At 39.9% G+C, this 16144-nt stretch overlaps 3 pseudogenes; 2 read left to right on the top strand and 1 right to left on the bottom strand.

Moving 5' to 3' along the window:
* The first annotated feature begins 2441 nt into the window (after positions 1-2441).
* Positions 2442-3083, top strand: LOC120616832 (rho-related GTP-binding protein RhoG-like; annotated as a pseudogene).
* An 8698-nt stretch (positions 3084-11781) lies between these two features.
* LOC120616838 (uncharacterized) lies at positions 11782-11905 on the bottom strand (annotated as a pseudogene).
* A 148-nt stretch (positions 11906-12053) lies between these two features.
* LOC120616830 (olfactory receptor 7A17-like) lies at positions 12054-13097 on the top strand (annotated as a pseudogene).
* The last annotated feature ends 3047 nt before the right edge of the window (positions 13098-16144 follow it).

Here is a 16144-nt window from a genome sequence, read left to right as displayed (position 1 = left end):
GTGACAAGGCATCTCGGAAAGAAAGAGAAAAATCTCCAGAAAATAAGCTGACAGACATAGAAATATGCAACTTAAATGACAGAGAATCCAGAATGGTACTTCTGAAAAAACTCAGTGATATCTGAAACAAATGATATCAACAATTTCAGGAATTGAAAAAACAACTAGATGAGCAGAATGAGTTCTTTAGGACATTGGAGCTCTCAAATAGAACCAAATAGAACTTCTATAGATAAAGAACACACTGCAAGATTTGAAAAATGAAATAGCAACATTGGAAAATAGAGTCAACCAAATGGAGGGAAGAATCAGTGATATCGAAGACAAATCTAGAAATAAATCAGAAGGAAGAAGAGAGAAACCGAAGAATGAAAAATAAAGAAAGAGAAATTCAAGAACTAGCTGATACTATCAGGAGAGGAAACATCAGAATAATGGGCATTATCGAAGGTAAGGAAAAGGAGCAGGGACTAGAAAGCATTTTCAGACAAATAGTGGATGAGAATTTCCCAAATCTAAGGAATGAGCTGGAACTAGAAATTCAAGAAGTCAACAGAATACCCAATTATCTCAACCTAAAAAGGCCTACACCAGACACACTGTATTAAAATTATCAAAAATCAATAACAAAGACAGAATTCTCCGTTCAGCCAGAGAAAGGACGATAACTTATAAGGGAAAACCCACTAGAGTATCAGCGGACTTCTCAGCACAAACCTTACAAGCCAGAAAGGGGTGGAATCAAATATTCAAACTATTAAATGAAAGGAACTACCAGCCAAGAATAATGTATCCAGCTAAGCTCTCCTTTTGAAATGAAGGAGAAATAAAAGCCTTTCCATACATACAAAAATTGAAGGAATTCTCCACTACGCGGCCTGCGCTACAAGAAATACTGAAAAGGGTAAGCTCACGTAAAACAAAACGACAACAACAACAACAAAAAAACGTAATTAGGAGTAAGGTGACTGGCAGGCTGATAGAAGCAGAGGAGTGCAACCCTTAATAAGAACAGGGCATTATAAGCTTAAACAATAAAAAGAGATTTGCTATAGCAAGATAGTAATGAATGTTCAGCATACATAGGGACAAATTGAAACAACGATGACTGAAAGGGGGAGGAGGATTCAAAGATCCAGATGCACAAAGGGGAGTGGAAATACGGCATGCACAGGAGAAAATGGACAACTATATATATAACTATCCTTTACATATTCGTAATGGTAACCACACACCAAAGATTCAGAACCGAAGTATCATATTAACTGTTGCAGTAGAGAAAGTAAATGAGTGACAAATCCAAAACATATGCAGCCTCACCAGTAATGAAATAATTCAAAGTAAAACTATTTAGTATTCCTCTTCAGACTTCTAAATAATTATTTATTTTCCATGTGAATAAACAGCATGAGATAAGATACTGCAATGAACGGTATGCCTCCTGAACGGCTGTGGCAAGGCAGTTTCAACCTCCACTGGTCTGGATCTTTTCTGTGAATACAAGACATGCTCAAATACAGTCCACCTTAGACATTGAATACAAACACTCACTTCATCACACTATCCTCCACACCTAATGCTCTATTTCCTCTCCCCAACCAGCAAAACCCTTCAGATGTGTTTTCACTTTACTGAAACCATTTGATGTGTCTCACTCATTCTACAATGTCACCCAACTGGACTCACATGCCTATCACTTAATTGTCAACTATGGTCCCTGTAGTACAGATTCAAACAGGCACATGATTATTAACATATTAACATAAATAGATTAATAATAAATTAGTAACTTAACCAAGAGTACAAACAAAATGACCTTCTGTCTCTGGGCTGGGCTGATTAACGTCACAGTGACACAGGTAAGAGTTCTCTCTGATTTTTTTCCTGAAGTCACCTAGGCTCTCAGACTCACCTAGATGGGGTGTCTTAGATGGAGGGCTCCATGTGGAAGTCTAAATTCCTACCTGGATGGTTGATGATGAAGACTGAAGCTCTGACCCCAGACAAGACAGAAAGAGGGACTGAAACATTAGTTCTGAGCCAGCTTAAGAGTCAAAAGCAACAACTGTGCTCTCTCTACCTGCTCATTGGGGACATCTTCCTCCTGTTATCCGAACTTCTAAGCACATGGTTTCCCTCTGGCCCTCTGAAATAAACAGAAAGGAAATTTTTCCTAATGATCCTCTGACCCCAAAAGACCAGGTTAGAGGTCAAGTTAGTTTTTACGACTTTGTAGTCTCAATGTCCCAGAGCTCTAACCTCCTACCACCTTATCCCAACCTTGACTTCATGTTTTCTCTGAAGTCTGAGACTAAGAAATCTATCAGGTTCTTCTCAAGCCTCCTGCTGCCCCTAGCTCCCGCATGACAGGGAGGGCTCCAGGTCACTGCATCCAAAGGGGCCCAGAAAGGGGAGGGGGCATTGTCTCCACTGCACCCACAATGCAGAGCGTCAAGTGTGTGGTGGTAGGTGATGGGGATGTGGGCAATAAGTGCCTGCTCCTCTGCTGCACAACTGAAGCCTTCCCCAAGGAATACACCCCACACAGTGTTCAACAATTACAGCCCCCAGGGTGCAGCTGGTGGGCTCACAGTGAACCTGAACCTCGCAGGACACAGCAGGCCAGGAGAAGTACAATGGCCTCCGCACACTGTCCTACCCTTTGTCGTCTTTTTCTCCTTTGCCAGTCCGCCTTTCTTTGAGAATGTGCAGCACAAGTGGCTTCTAGAGGTGTGCCATCACTGCCCTGATGTGCCCATCCTCCTGGTGGGTACCGAGAAGGACCTGAGGACCCAGCCTTACACTCTATGGGTACTAAGGAGAAGGGCCAGGTGCCCATCACACCACGGCAGGGCCAGGCACCGGCCAAGCACATTACTGCTGTGTACTACCTTGAGTGCTGGGCCCTGGAGCAGGATGGCATCAAGGAAGTGGTTTCTGAGGCAGTCAGAACCGGTCAAGTGTTGGTGGTCCCGTGTCCTCTTGGGACCCTGGCACTCAGCCTGGAGGCTGCCCCTGTCCCCCCAACCCCTACCAGTTGTGCTCTGGAGCCTTGTCTGGCCCATCTGTCCCTTAAGGACTAATCCTAGCACCCCCTGCCAGGGGCCTTCTTGAATGCCTATTTCCCTTTAAGGAGGCTCACAGGGAAAGGGGCTTTGGGCCCTGCTCCAGTCTCCTCTGGAATACCAGGTATTCTTGAGAGCTCACCCAGGCCAAGGTTGGATCTCTCCCCAAGAAGCCAACCCCATGCACCCTCCCCCTACTGACCAGCTGACCCAGCTTTCCACACAGATGTTGCTGCCTATTGTGCCACCTTCTCTCAGGTTAGGAACCTCCACCATCCCCAACCTCTCCCTTGTTGCTCTTTGAATTGCTCCCTCCTCAAGATGCTCTTGCCCTTCCCAAAGAAGGAGCCACATAATCCTGAGATGAATGAGTCCTAACTTGTCCCCATGTGCCCAGGCCTATGCATTGCTGACTGACTCAGCCCCCACATCACCCCGCCCCCCGACCCAGTTCCTAGCCCCATCAGCATCATAAAACCTCCTATTTAGAGGTAAAAAAAAAAAAGAAAGTCTGAGACTAAGTCCAGTGATCTATGCAGCAGATTTGCATTGGGACACAGACTGAGGTCTCCAGAGAATTGCTATTCTCTCTACAACAAGGGGAGAGCTGTGATCCTTTGATGTGCAATCATGGGCACCACACTCTGTGGCTTCATGACACATTTGTCAGGATGATTAGGGATTTTGTACTTATGTTACAAGCTAAGAGCTGTCATCCAGACCCTTATTATAAAATATTTGTTAATTATGGGAGATATATTTCAATATTTTTATGCCATGTAATTTGAGTTTAGCACCTTATATACTTTGTCCAATTTAATTTATCAATAAGTCCAGCCATGAGGTAGTATTATTATGAACTCCATTCCTTTAGTAGAAGTGGAACTTGAAGGAGCTTAGTGTCTGCTCCAAGTTACAAATTGAGTGAGGGATGGGGCGCTTCCAGTTTTCAATTCTGGGCCAGTAGTTTCCAACCTAAGGTGTTGTTGCCCCTGGGCTATTTGTCAATGTCTAGGGAGGCTGCTAAACACCTACAACACCCAACACAAGTAATTATTCTGCCAGAATTGTCAACATAGAAGGTGAGAAAACTTATTCTAGACCAGATCTTCTCCAACTTCACTGTGCATGTGACTCACCCAGGACTTTAGTTCAAATATAGAATCTGATTTGGCAGATCCTTGTAGGCCCAGAGGTTCTGAGAATCAAATCATCTCCCAGGTGATGTTGATGCTGTAGGTGCTAGAGTGAGAACCACTCTGTGAGTAGCCAGGCTGCGGTTCTGTGTTAGAGTCCGCTGCAGTAGTTTTAGCTCTCCTGAACCAAGAGTCATTTCTGCATGTCATTTTGAAGATATAGTGTATTCACTCATTCCAGAGGCTATTATAAATTCATTGTTCAGTTACTTTATATAAAGTTTCATGAATGACATCACATGACATATTTCTGCAAAATACCTTGTTCGATTCTTTTACATAAGTTTTCTTGTATGACACCATGTAATATACTACTGAAGAAAATTTATAGTAGGATTTCACAGGAAGTAAGGCAACTAACTGAGATGTTTAGATGGCTGATGAGAAGGCTGAGAGCATATGAAATGCTTAAACTCGTGGAATTCTTTTTCCAGTGTCTTGGCTCTTGGCAATAATGGCAAAAGTTTGGAGTTTTTTGGTTTCACATAGGGCCTCTATCTGCTGAGTGTGAAAATTAAAAATCTTGGCCACCTTACTTATGGTGGTTCATCTAGAGGACGGCAGGTCGAATGGCCATATCCAGGGCGGCCACAGTCTCCCATTTTATCCTGGTTATCTTAACTAGGAGGGAAAGATCTCTTTTCAGCCTATTAATAAACAAAGAATTAAAAGATACCCAAATAGTAGCAACACCTGGAAACCAGACTTTTCCTCAAAAATGACCTGAAGTCTATTATAATAGTTATGAACAGATTAGTCAGATTTTTGTGAGCAAGTGTGAATTTTGCTCCAATCAGCAGCCTTCACAAAAGCCTTGGGAATTGCTTGGTATTATTTTCGACCAAGTTCTCTAGCTTCTTCCCCCAAATTGGAGGATTGCTCTTCTAAGTCCCTTTGGGGATGTTCGCATCTGGCAGTTCTCATCCAGCGTTGAGCATGGCCTTCACCAATGAATACATGAAGTAGCTGATATAAACCAGAGAACCCAGCCTGATAGGCCTGAACGATAATATCAGATTCCTCAGCAAACTTGTGTAGATCCTCAGGTACCTTAGGGAATTCCTGTACAATGGCTCCAAACTCAGCTTTAATTAAGAAGACATATGAAACTTGGAGTATGTTAAGATCCCCGTGACATTAATCTAAAATGGGAAAGTACTGGTAAGTTCAGAGGAAGGAAAGAAGGAGAGGATTCAAGGGAAAATGGCACCAGAGGCAGAATTGAAGGTAAGGAAGGCGGGAGTGGAGGCAAAATGGCGTCGAAGGTGGAGTGTGAGGCAAAGGGGTTGGAGAAATGCACTTGGGCAAGATGGAGAAGCCTGAGGCAAAGTCTGTGTAGAAGAATAGGGTGGACCTGGCGGTGGATCCTGAGACGGTGGAGGAGAAGGGGAAGGGCGGGACAGCACTGCAGAGGGAGAACACGTGGCTTCAGATACCACTGTCTTTCTTTAAAATTTTAGTAGCCTCTGTTAATTTTAAGACTTCATTTCAGAAAAAGGCAACCTCAGATTCTTGACCTCGCTTGGAAGCCTCAAAATACCATTCAAAATAGGCATTCCACTCAGCTTTTATTTATTTTAGTGCTATTATTGTCCAATACGATTTTAAGAAAATAAAGTTTGGGAGTCTCCAAAGTTCCCCAGAGTGGCTACTGTTTCTTTTGATCCACAGTTGGTAAAAGGAGACATGCTTCAATACCGTAAAGGCTAATTGCTTCTACTGAAAATAATCGTGCTTTGGTGGGACAGACTTTTCACAGTGCACTTCAAAGAGATGAAAAACTCAAAATCCATAATCGATAACCTGGAGATTTTGTTTACTGGAAAAGACATCTCAAAAAAGATTCCCTCTAGTGCACGTGAAGGGCCCTTACCAGGTGCTGTTGACTGACCCCTGTGCCACTAAACTCTGAGGCGTGGACTCTTGGGTGCATGTGTCATACCTAAAGAAGGCTCCAAACCCGGACTGGACCTGCACACTGTGTGATGACCTGAAACCAAAGCTGTCCAAAAAATTAAAGCAGCTGACCTCTGCAGAAAACGAACTGCCAACATGACTGAATTGGGCCTGTACAACTCTTTTCTTACTATCAAGTCTTACTTCATTTTTCTCTTTTCCTTGGAAGAAACGTGTCCTTGTTTATGTCTCCTAAGCTATTGTGAAAGGGGTGGGGCGGTTCACTGCAGAACAGTAAGAAGAGCAGATGTTCAGGAATCATAAGTTTGCCCTGCCCTACACTTAGGTCATAACAGGTTATCTCTGATGATCACTCTTATAATGGGCAAGGCCCCAAATTGAAATTCCTTAAAGGAAAAGGAAATGTTTCTATTTGGCTGTCAGGTCTCAATTGCATTCGGCTCAAAAATAATCCACATATATATCTTGAAATGACTCATTTTGAACCCCTAGAATCATGACCTGGTTTCATTCTTTTGCATATATCTGTCCAGTTTTTTTAATCATTGTTGGAGATACAGTCTTTCCCGCCATTGGATATTCTTGGCTCCTTTCTCCTAAATTAATTACTATATCTGTGGGTTTATTTCTCTTTCATTGATCTATATGTTTTTAAGCCAGTACCATAGATTTTTTAAAGATTTTTAAGTTTATTTTATTAGTTTCAAGTATACAGTACATTGGTTAGACATTTATATAGTTTATAAAATGATCCTCCTAATTGCTCTTTCTCTCCTCTGGCTCTCCACCTAGCCATTACATTAACGCTAACTTCATTCCCTGTGCTGTGCTCCCCATCCCTATGACCATCCATCAATTACTAATTTGTATTTCTTTAACCCTTCACCCCATTCCCCCATTCTCCCAGCCTCCCAACCCCCTTTCCTCTGGCCATCACCAGAATGTCCTCTATATTTGTGAGTCTGTTTTTACCATAGATTTTTTAAGACTATAGCTTTGTAATATAGATTGAAGTCCAGTACTGTGATGCCTCCTGCTTTGTTCTACTTTCTCAAGATTGCTTTGGCTATTCAGAGTCTTCTGACCACAGAACTTTAACTCAGGGTTGGCATGAGGTGCTGGGAGGTGGGACAGTCATGGAGAAGGAGTAATGAAAACAGGATTCACTTGACTTCTAACCTTCTAACCATTGGTAACAGAGAATCAGCAGGAAATATTTCCATTCAGTTCAGACCAGTGTCCCACAGGGAAATAATGTGCTCAGAGGTGAAAATAACAATGAAAACAGTGTCTAAGGAGCAGATAAAGAGAGCAGAAAATATCTGCTCTCTGCATATGCAACCCTGGGCTTTACGGGACATATTTGTTATTTTGGATTCCTAAGTCTGGTTGGGGAACAAAGCTTCAGTCTACATCATCAACCGACAAGGGAGGAATTCAGACTTCCACATGGAGCCCTCCCTCTCAGAGACTTCATCCAGCTGAGTCTGAGAGCCCAGCAGGCAGTCCTGGAAAGTGTCAGAGAGGATAGAACCTGAGAACTTCTACCTGAGGTCACTGAGAACCTAACCAGCCTCATCCAGAGCGTAGAGATGGCCACGTTTGTTTGCTGAGTGCACTAATGAATTTAAAAATAGTTTATTCAATATTTTAAAAAGGGAAATGGTCATTGGAATCAGCAATATAAGGTTTATTGATGACAGTTCCATGATGGGAATGGAAGTGAAGAAGGAATGGGAGGCGTAAAGTGCTTCCAGTAAAATCGGAACATACACAAGGAGTCTTGCAGTTCAGAGGAGTATTAGGTGTGGAGGCGTGAGCAGTGAAGTGAGGGCATTTTTTCTTAATTTTTAAGAGAGATTTATTTAACCATCTTTGTTATTCTTTAAAAACATCCAGACTAAAGCGGTAGATACAACCTTGAAACAGCCATTCCTGAGAGAAACATTGGGTATTCAATAACATTCGATAAGTGAAAGAAGAATACCAAAGAGTTTTACTTTACAATTATTTTGTTATTTGTGTGACGGCATCTATTTTGGGTTTATAAACCTTTTAGTTCACTGCAAATTGTGCGATTTCTTTACAAAGTGAGGGCTCAGCTCTTCTTGTGTTTTTTGATTTTATGCTTTCAAACAAAAATTGGGGTTTTTTCCACTAAAGATTTTTACTGTTTGACAGTGAATTATTTTACATATGTATAGATATATTGAGGAGAATGTATGAATGTTTATAAATTTTGTGTGCTTAATTCTATCAATCAACCAAATTGTTTCCCCCATTACATTTTTTATTAAATTTATTGGGGTGACATTTGTTAATAAAATTATATAGGTTTCAAGGGTTCAATTCAATAGTACATCATATGTGTATTATATTATATGTTTTAAAAAGTTAAGTATTAAATGTAAAATTTTGCATCCTTAGTAGTAAAAATCTTCTCTATATACATATTATGTTCTTATTTCACATCTATTTCTCCATATTCCTACCTTTTTTCATGTGTGGTTAGATGTGTTTTTAAAAAGAGCCATCACCTTCTTTCACCCTGTGAATGTCATTCTTTTGCATTCAACTAATGATGACCGCTGTTTTTCCTACATATATTTGATTCCATTTATGTTTATATAGGTAAAAATTGTAACTTTGGATATTGCTTCCAACACTGCTTTTTTAAAAATTATTTTTTAATTTACAGGTCTTTGGCAACTTAATCATTAATTGTCGAGGTGTACGCTGTGATGAGGCCAGGGGAGCGGTAAAGGTCCAGTCAGTGTGAGGTCCCTCAAGTTCAAGGAAACGGCAGCACCCATGCCAGCTGCCTCTTCTCTCTGTACCTGGCTCTCCGTGGGATCTTCATTCATGTTGCTTTTCCCTCATTGGCAGGAACTGGTGTTCTTTTGAACTGTATCTTCTTGCAGTGCATTGGATTCCAGAGCTTTTTTTTTTTTTACTGTTTCCCAAATTAGACAGTCCTGTTGCATTGTGATCCAGCATGTCTGCACACAAACACAGAAATACACAAATATGCACACATGTCCGGGGGCATGCACACACACGACTTTCAAAGAGAACCATGAAACAATACTGTGTGCACCCTCACTGCGTGTGATGCACTCTCACATTTTCTTTTGTGCTTCCTTGGTTCTATTCTACTTAATTCTTACAAACCATAGTCTGACACCCTACTGCGTCCTGATACAGAATATGGAAAATATTCCTCTGGCATGTCCTCCATACCTAGGTCACTGTTTCCTCTTTCTCTTCTTTCTCTCATTTTTCTGAGAACATTCTCTCTTCCCTCCATGAAATGTTTACTTATTCAGCTACTGTTCTCAACTCAGCTAAGTCTGGTGGGAGGGTGGTGAAGTATATAACATGCTGCATGCCTCAACGCACTCACCGTGTAAAGAAAAGAAAAGGCATAGAATTAAATAAAAATCATACCATGGGCCCCCTAATACCTAAATTCAGTTCACAAGAAAGTTTTTTTTTCTATGATAATGTCCAGAAAAAGAAAAGCTTCTTGAGAAGATGGAAATTTGAGCATGGAGACGGGGTAAAAATTCCCAAAGACCAGTGGGGAAACTCTAAGCAGATGAAAGCGTGTGTGTGAAGACTCTGAGCATTGAAGCTGTGCTGTCAGGTGAATCTGGGAGTCAAGTTCAATGTTGAGGAGTCAGTGTGTAAGAGGGCAGGGCCGTGTGAGGGTGAAGCTGGTAGAAAGGTCGCAGAGAGTTGAGCTCTCGTTTAAGCTACAGAACTTTGGCTTCTATTTCCTTGAGGAGTCACTGATGTCAGCTTTGTAATATAAAAACTTCTCTCTTAGGCCTTAGAAATATCTGTTTGGCTAGAGGGGTCCAGCCTGTGATAGACAGGAGAGAAGACAGTAACTGAAATATGGCTGTGGAATTGAGGACCGAGAGATAAGGAAGCAATGGAGACACTGGAGAGGTAGAAGAAAATAATCAGCCTCATCTCATCACAGGGGTAACCTCTCATTTACCCACAGGAAGGAACTGTGCTAAGCATGTTACACATATTGTCGAAATCTGTCATCGCTCTGGATGGAACCCACTGTCTGCACTATTTGGGTGAGGATATTAGCATTTAGAAGGTCTGGGTGTCTCTCCTTGTTTAAAAAGCTAAGAAGTGGTAGATCCCAGAATCAAAGCCCAGCTTTTTGGTTCCAAAAGTTTTGCTCTTAATGTCAGTTATAAATATCCCTTCCCATTTCAACTTTTAAAACCACTATTTTTCATGCACAGTACATATTTTCTTGTTAATTGTAGATTTTTTTCTCTGCACATTTTCTAGTGGGATGTTAACTCTGTAAGATGTCTTAACACCATAAAGATATTGCTCTTTCCTCTTTTTGAATTAATTATTTGCTACTTTCTTGGTTATTCTGGGCCTCGAGGGGACATAACTACTGTTGGCTTATTGCCAAAATTAAGGACAAATTCTCCTCAGCCCAATCTCTCAGAGACCCTCACCCCTATCATACTGGATTCCATCTCTCTCTCTCTCTCTCTCTCTCTCTCTCTCTCTCTCTCTCTCTCTCTGATTTTATCTCTCTATTTATCTAATTGATTGTTTTAAATACAGGGCAGAATATAGTTATATTGAAATTAAGCCCCATTTTCACATCTTCATTGGAGTCTTACCAAAAGAAATTTGGTGCTATTCCTATATTGTCTCGAGGAAGATAATCTGTTGACACTGTGCCTTGTATCATTTCTTTCCTCATTATTGTGAGTGGAGGTGAGTACAGCCTGGTAATAACATGGCCCCAGGAGATCATAGTGTCTGTGTCTGTGGGTGTGAGTGTGTGTGGTTTACGGAGCATGAGCAGTTATCAGGACAGAGGTACCTAACTCATATACTCAAAATGTGTGCCCTAAAATACAGGTGCCAGAATGTTAACCAATAGATCGAAATAAAGAAGGGATAACTTCTACTCACAGGATCCCTTGGAAACAAAATGGATAAAGTGAAAGGAAAACCATGTGATTGAGGGACTCCCTGTGTCTCGAAGTTGCATCTGTAGCAGAGACAGCATCTCATTCCTCTACATTCTCTGACACCATTCTGACCACTCCCCCGCTTGTTCATTCCCCTCACCACAAGGCTTCCTTTTGAGCCTTGACTAACTAGAGACAAGTGCCAATCTCAGGACCTTTGCACTGGCTCTTTCCAGCCTACACACTTCCCCACATATCTTCCTGTCTTCCTCTTTGTCTTTCTTGAGGTCTCTGTACAAACGGCACCTTGTTTGCAGGTCTTTCTCAGTTCTAGTAAAAATAACATACACATCGACTCTCTTTTATGCCTACTTTCTTTTTCTTCAAAACGTTTGTGCAGACTGACATCATATATGATTTTTCATTTTTTCGCATTCTTTTTCCATCATTAGATTATAGCAATTTTTGTTTCTCAGCACCCTACAATCTTTGATGAGAAAATGGTCAGGAATCAGCATATATTCCTCAAGTGCAAGAAAGAATTTCTCATTAAACCTATAAGAGACATGATTTACTGGGCAAAATGCTGAGAGTGGGACAGGACTTGATAATCAGAGATGTCCTGAGATTTTTTTTTTACGCCTACAGCACCTGGTCTTCCTAGGTGATCTCCCATCCAAGTACTAACCAGGCCTGACCCTGACCTGCTTAGCTTCCAAGATCAAATGAGATCGAGCTTGTTCAGGGTAGCATGGCCATAGACATGAGATTTTTAAAGCGGATCAGATTTCAACAAAAAGTATATTTTTTGACAGCAAAATATAAATTGTAGCATTTCAAAATGTTAGTAACGCCCATGTGTAAAAATTAATCATGTTATTTTTTTCATTTTTAGTCATCACATCCAATACATGGAACAAGGCAATGATTCACAAATTTCAGAATTTCTTCTTCTGGGACTTTCAGAGGAACCAGAACTGCAATCCCTCATACTTGGGCTCTTCCTCTCCATGTACCTGATCACCATGTTTGGAAACCCGCTCATCATCCTGGCCATCAGCTCAGACTCCCACCTCCACATGCCCATGTACTTCTTCCTCTCCAACCTGTCCTTGGTGGACATCTGTTTGATATCTACCGCCATCCCAAAGATGCTGGTGAATGTCCAAACACAGAACAGAGTCATAATCTATGAAGATTGCATCACATAGATGCATTTTTTTCATACTCTTTGTAGTGTTGGATGATCTCCTCCTGACCATGATGGCCTATGACCGCTTTGTGGCCATCTGTCACCCCCTGCACTACACGGTCATCATGAACCCCTGGCTCTGTGGACGGCTGGTTATGCTGTCCTGGATCATGAGTGCCCTGTATTCCTTGTTATGTAGCTTAATGGTGTTGAGGCTGTCCTTCTGTACAGACTTGGAAATCCCCTACTTTTTCTGTGAACTCAAACAGGTAGTCCAACTTGCCCGTTCTGAAAACTTTCTTAATAACATGGTGATGTATTCTGGAGTTGGGCTGATGAGTTTTGGTCCCCTCACTGGTATCTTTATTCTTACTCTAAGATTGTTTCCTGCATACATGGAATCCAATCAAATCAGGGGAAGTATAAAGCATTTTCTACCTGTGCGTCTCACCTCTCAGTTGTCTCCTTAGTTTATTGTACAATTCTAGGAGTGTACCTCAGCTCTGCTGCTACCCAGTGTTCACAGTCAAGTGCAGTAACGTCAGTGATATACACCGTAGTCACACCCATGCTGAAACCTTTTATCTACAGTCTGAGCAATAAGGACATAAAGGGGGCTCTGAAAAGATTTTTTGGTGGCAATAATAAAACTAACAGAATGATCATGAATGCTGTCTTTGAATATCAGAACATGTGCCAAAGTTTTGAAACATCAGATTATTATAATTATCCTATTTTATTTGTCTTAATTTTTATCAGTTAGCTAATGTTATATAACAAAGTGTCCTGAATGCTATGGTTTATATCAATTGGATTATATCCTGGGAATTGTTCTGATCTCTGCCCAGATACTCATGAGTCTGCATCAGGCAAAAGTCTGTACATTGTATGCCTATAGCTCATCCATAATTTTGTTTGACGCTGTAGTATATCCCTGTCTTGAACCAAATTATGACAGTTCATTTATATGTATAGTTAAATCTTCTAGTTTCCAAAGAAGTTACTTTACCAAAAATGATATGCCTTAATGTCAGTTTTTATATCCATATAAGACCTATTGCTTTGAATTCAGTAACATTTCTCCTGTCCTCTGTTAAGGTATGACTCAGCTACCTGTGCTCTACATCTTACTTTGAGCCATCTATGATCAGATGCTTTTTCCTGCACATACTTAAATTTTAAAATTTACTGAATTAAAAGGACCTTACAAAATTAAGAGTACCTATTGCATGGATCCATTTATACATAATTTAGGGAAGTGTACAATAGCTTTAATTGCATTTGTTATATAACTGTGAAAAATTGAATTTCTCTGAGCCTCAGTTCTTTATTTCTGATAGTAATGTGAGATAATAATAATTCTGATGAATGTGGACAGAATAAATGAATTCTTTGGAATTACTTTGTTGAGTCCAAAAACTCTTTCGCGAGTTAATAGTTTGTATGTGTATGTCTGTATTTATATATTATTTTTTAATAAATAAACACACTCACTTGCATATATGTACACATACATTCAACAATACGATCTTTTATGTTGAAAGGAAATTTGAGAGAACGTTGGAGAGGAGAGAAATAAAATTAATGATAGATCAAATTAACATGAAATTTTAAAAATAAGAAACTTAGACACAAAGACGTAGTCTACAATTGTTGTCTTTAATTTTAATAATGAATTATTTTCCAACCTTAATGTCCAAACACCTCAAAGTTAGAATCACATTTAGATTTATGCAATGAGGAATTTTCTGTACCAGCTAATGGGACATCTCTCCAAAATGACCTTAGATTTTTTCTTCTACTTGGAGATTGGGGTGACGGCAACACAAAACGTCTTTACCCAGCAGAAGCAAAATGACTAAATTGAGATGCTTAATATCACCTTCCTTCAAAAAACAATTATTGAATAAATGTCTGTATAACTTTGCTACTGCTGCTGTAACAAATTACCATGTTAGGGATTTAAAAAAAAGAAATTTACTCACCTATAATTCTGGAGGTCAGAAGGCTGCACGTCTCAACGGATGAAAATCAAGATGTCTGCAGGGCCAGTTCCTTCTGGAGGCTCCAGGAGAGAATCCCTTTCTTCTCCTGTTCCAGTTTCTCATGGCTACAAGCATTCCTTGGCTCACGGCCATTTCTTTACCTCCAAAGCCAGCAAGTAGTGTAGCATCTTCCAATCTCCCTCAGATTCCAACTGTTCTTCCTCTCTCTTCCACATTAAGGGATCATGGTGATGACATTAGTCTCATCTGCAAAATTATGGCCAGTACTCTTTTTTTTCTTGGCTTTATTGAAATATAATAGACAATTACTTGCTTGTATTTACATTGTATAATTCAATGAAGTTTTTTTCAATTATAGTTTGCATACAATAATATATTCATTTCAGTTGTACAGCATAGTGATTAGAGATCTATATAACTCAAAAAGTGATCACCCCACTAAATCTAGTACCCCTTTTCCTCCTTACATGTTTATTACATTATTAGCTATTTTTCTTACGCTACACTTTACATCTCCATGTCAATTTTATAACTATTCCTTTGTACTTCTTAATCCTTTTGCCCTTTTTCACCATTCCCTCAACCCCACTCCCATATAGTAGCCCTCAAAATATTCTCTGTATCTATGGGTTTATTTCTGTTTTTGTTATTGTTTATTTTATTCTTTAGATTCAACAAGTACATGAAATAATGTGATATTTGCCTTTATTTGACTTATTTCATTCAGCGCAATACCCTCTAGGTCCATCAAGGCAATGTTTTTTTTCCATCCCCTTCCTTTTAGTATGTGTGTATTTTTTCATCTGAAGTGAGTCTCTTGTAGGCAGCGTATGTAGGGTCTTGTTTTCTTATCCATTCAGCCACTTTATCTCTTGGTTGAAGCACTTAACTCTTTTCCATTTGAGGTTCTTGTTGATAGGAATGTAGTTATTATCATTCTTGATTCCTGTTTTTGATACGTGTTTTTTCTTCTTTAAGATGTCCCTCCAACATTTCCTGTAATTCTGGCTTGGTGATGATGAATTCCTTTAGCTTATTTTTTGTCTGGGAGGCTCTTTATCTGTCCTTCAACTCCAAATGATAGCTTTGCTGGATAAAGTATGATTGGTTGTAGGTCCTGGGTTTTCATCACATTGAATATTTTGTTCTAAGCCCTTCTGTCCTGAATAGTTTCTTTTGAGAAATCAGCTGCCAGTCTTTTGGATTCTCCATTTAGGTAACTAACTGCTTTTCTCTTGCTGCTTTTAAGATTCTTTTTTTGTATTTAACCTTTGGCATTTAATTACGACGTGTCTTGCTTTGGGCCTCTTTGGGTTCATCTTTTTGAGGACTCTCTGAGCTTCCTGGGATTGTATGTCTATTTCCTTCACCAGGTTAGGGAAGTTTTCCATCATTATTTCTTCAAATAGCTCTTCAACGTCTTGTTTTCTTTCAGGTACTCCTATGACATAGATATTTTTACATTTGATAGTGTCACATAGGCTCCTTAAATTATTATTACAGTCTTGGCTCCTTTATTCTTGCCATTGTGATTGCGTTTCCTTGGCTTCCAAATCTTCTATATTGGTGGTTCAATCCTCTTCTTTATTGACTCTGCTTATTCCATTTAATATACTCTTCATCTCAGATAATGTGTTCTTCATTTCTGACTGGTCTCCTTTTATAATTTCCATTTTTATGTTTTTTTTATCTCTTTGTTAAAGTTCTCATTAAATTCATTCAGCATCTTAAAACCCCTAGGTTCATTGAGCACTTTATAACCAGTGTTTTGAAATCTGCACCTGTTAGATTGCTTCACTCCATT

This window comes from Pteropus medius, unplaced genomic scaffold (assembly GCF_902729225.1).
Source record: "Pteropus medius unplaced genomic scaffold, Ma_sr-lr_union100, whole genome shotgun sequence".
Taxonomy (NCBI): Eukaryota; Metazoa; Chordata; class Mammalia; order Chiroptera; family Pteropodidae; genus Pteropus; species Pteropus medius.
This window is presented reverse-complemented; position numbering and strand designations above follow the sequence as displayed.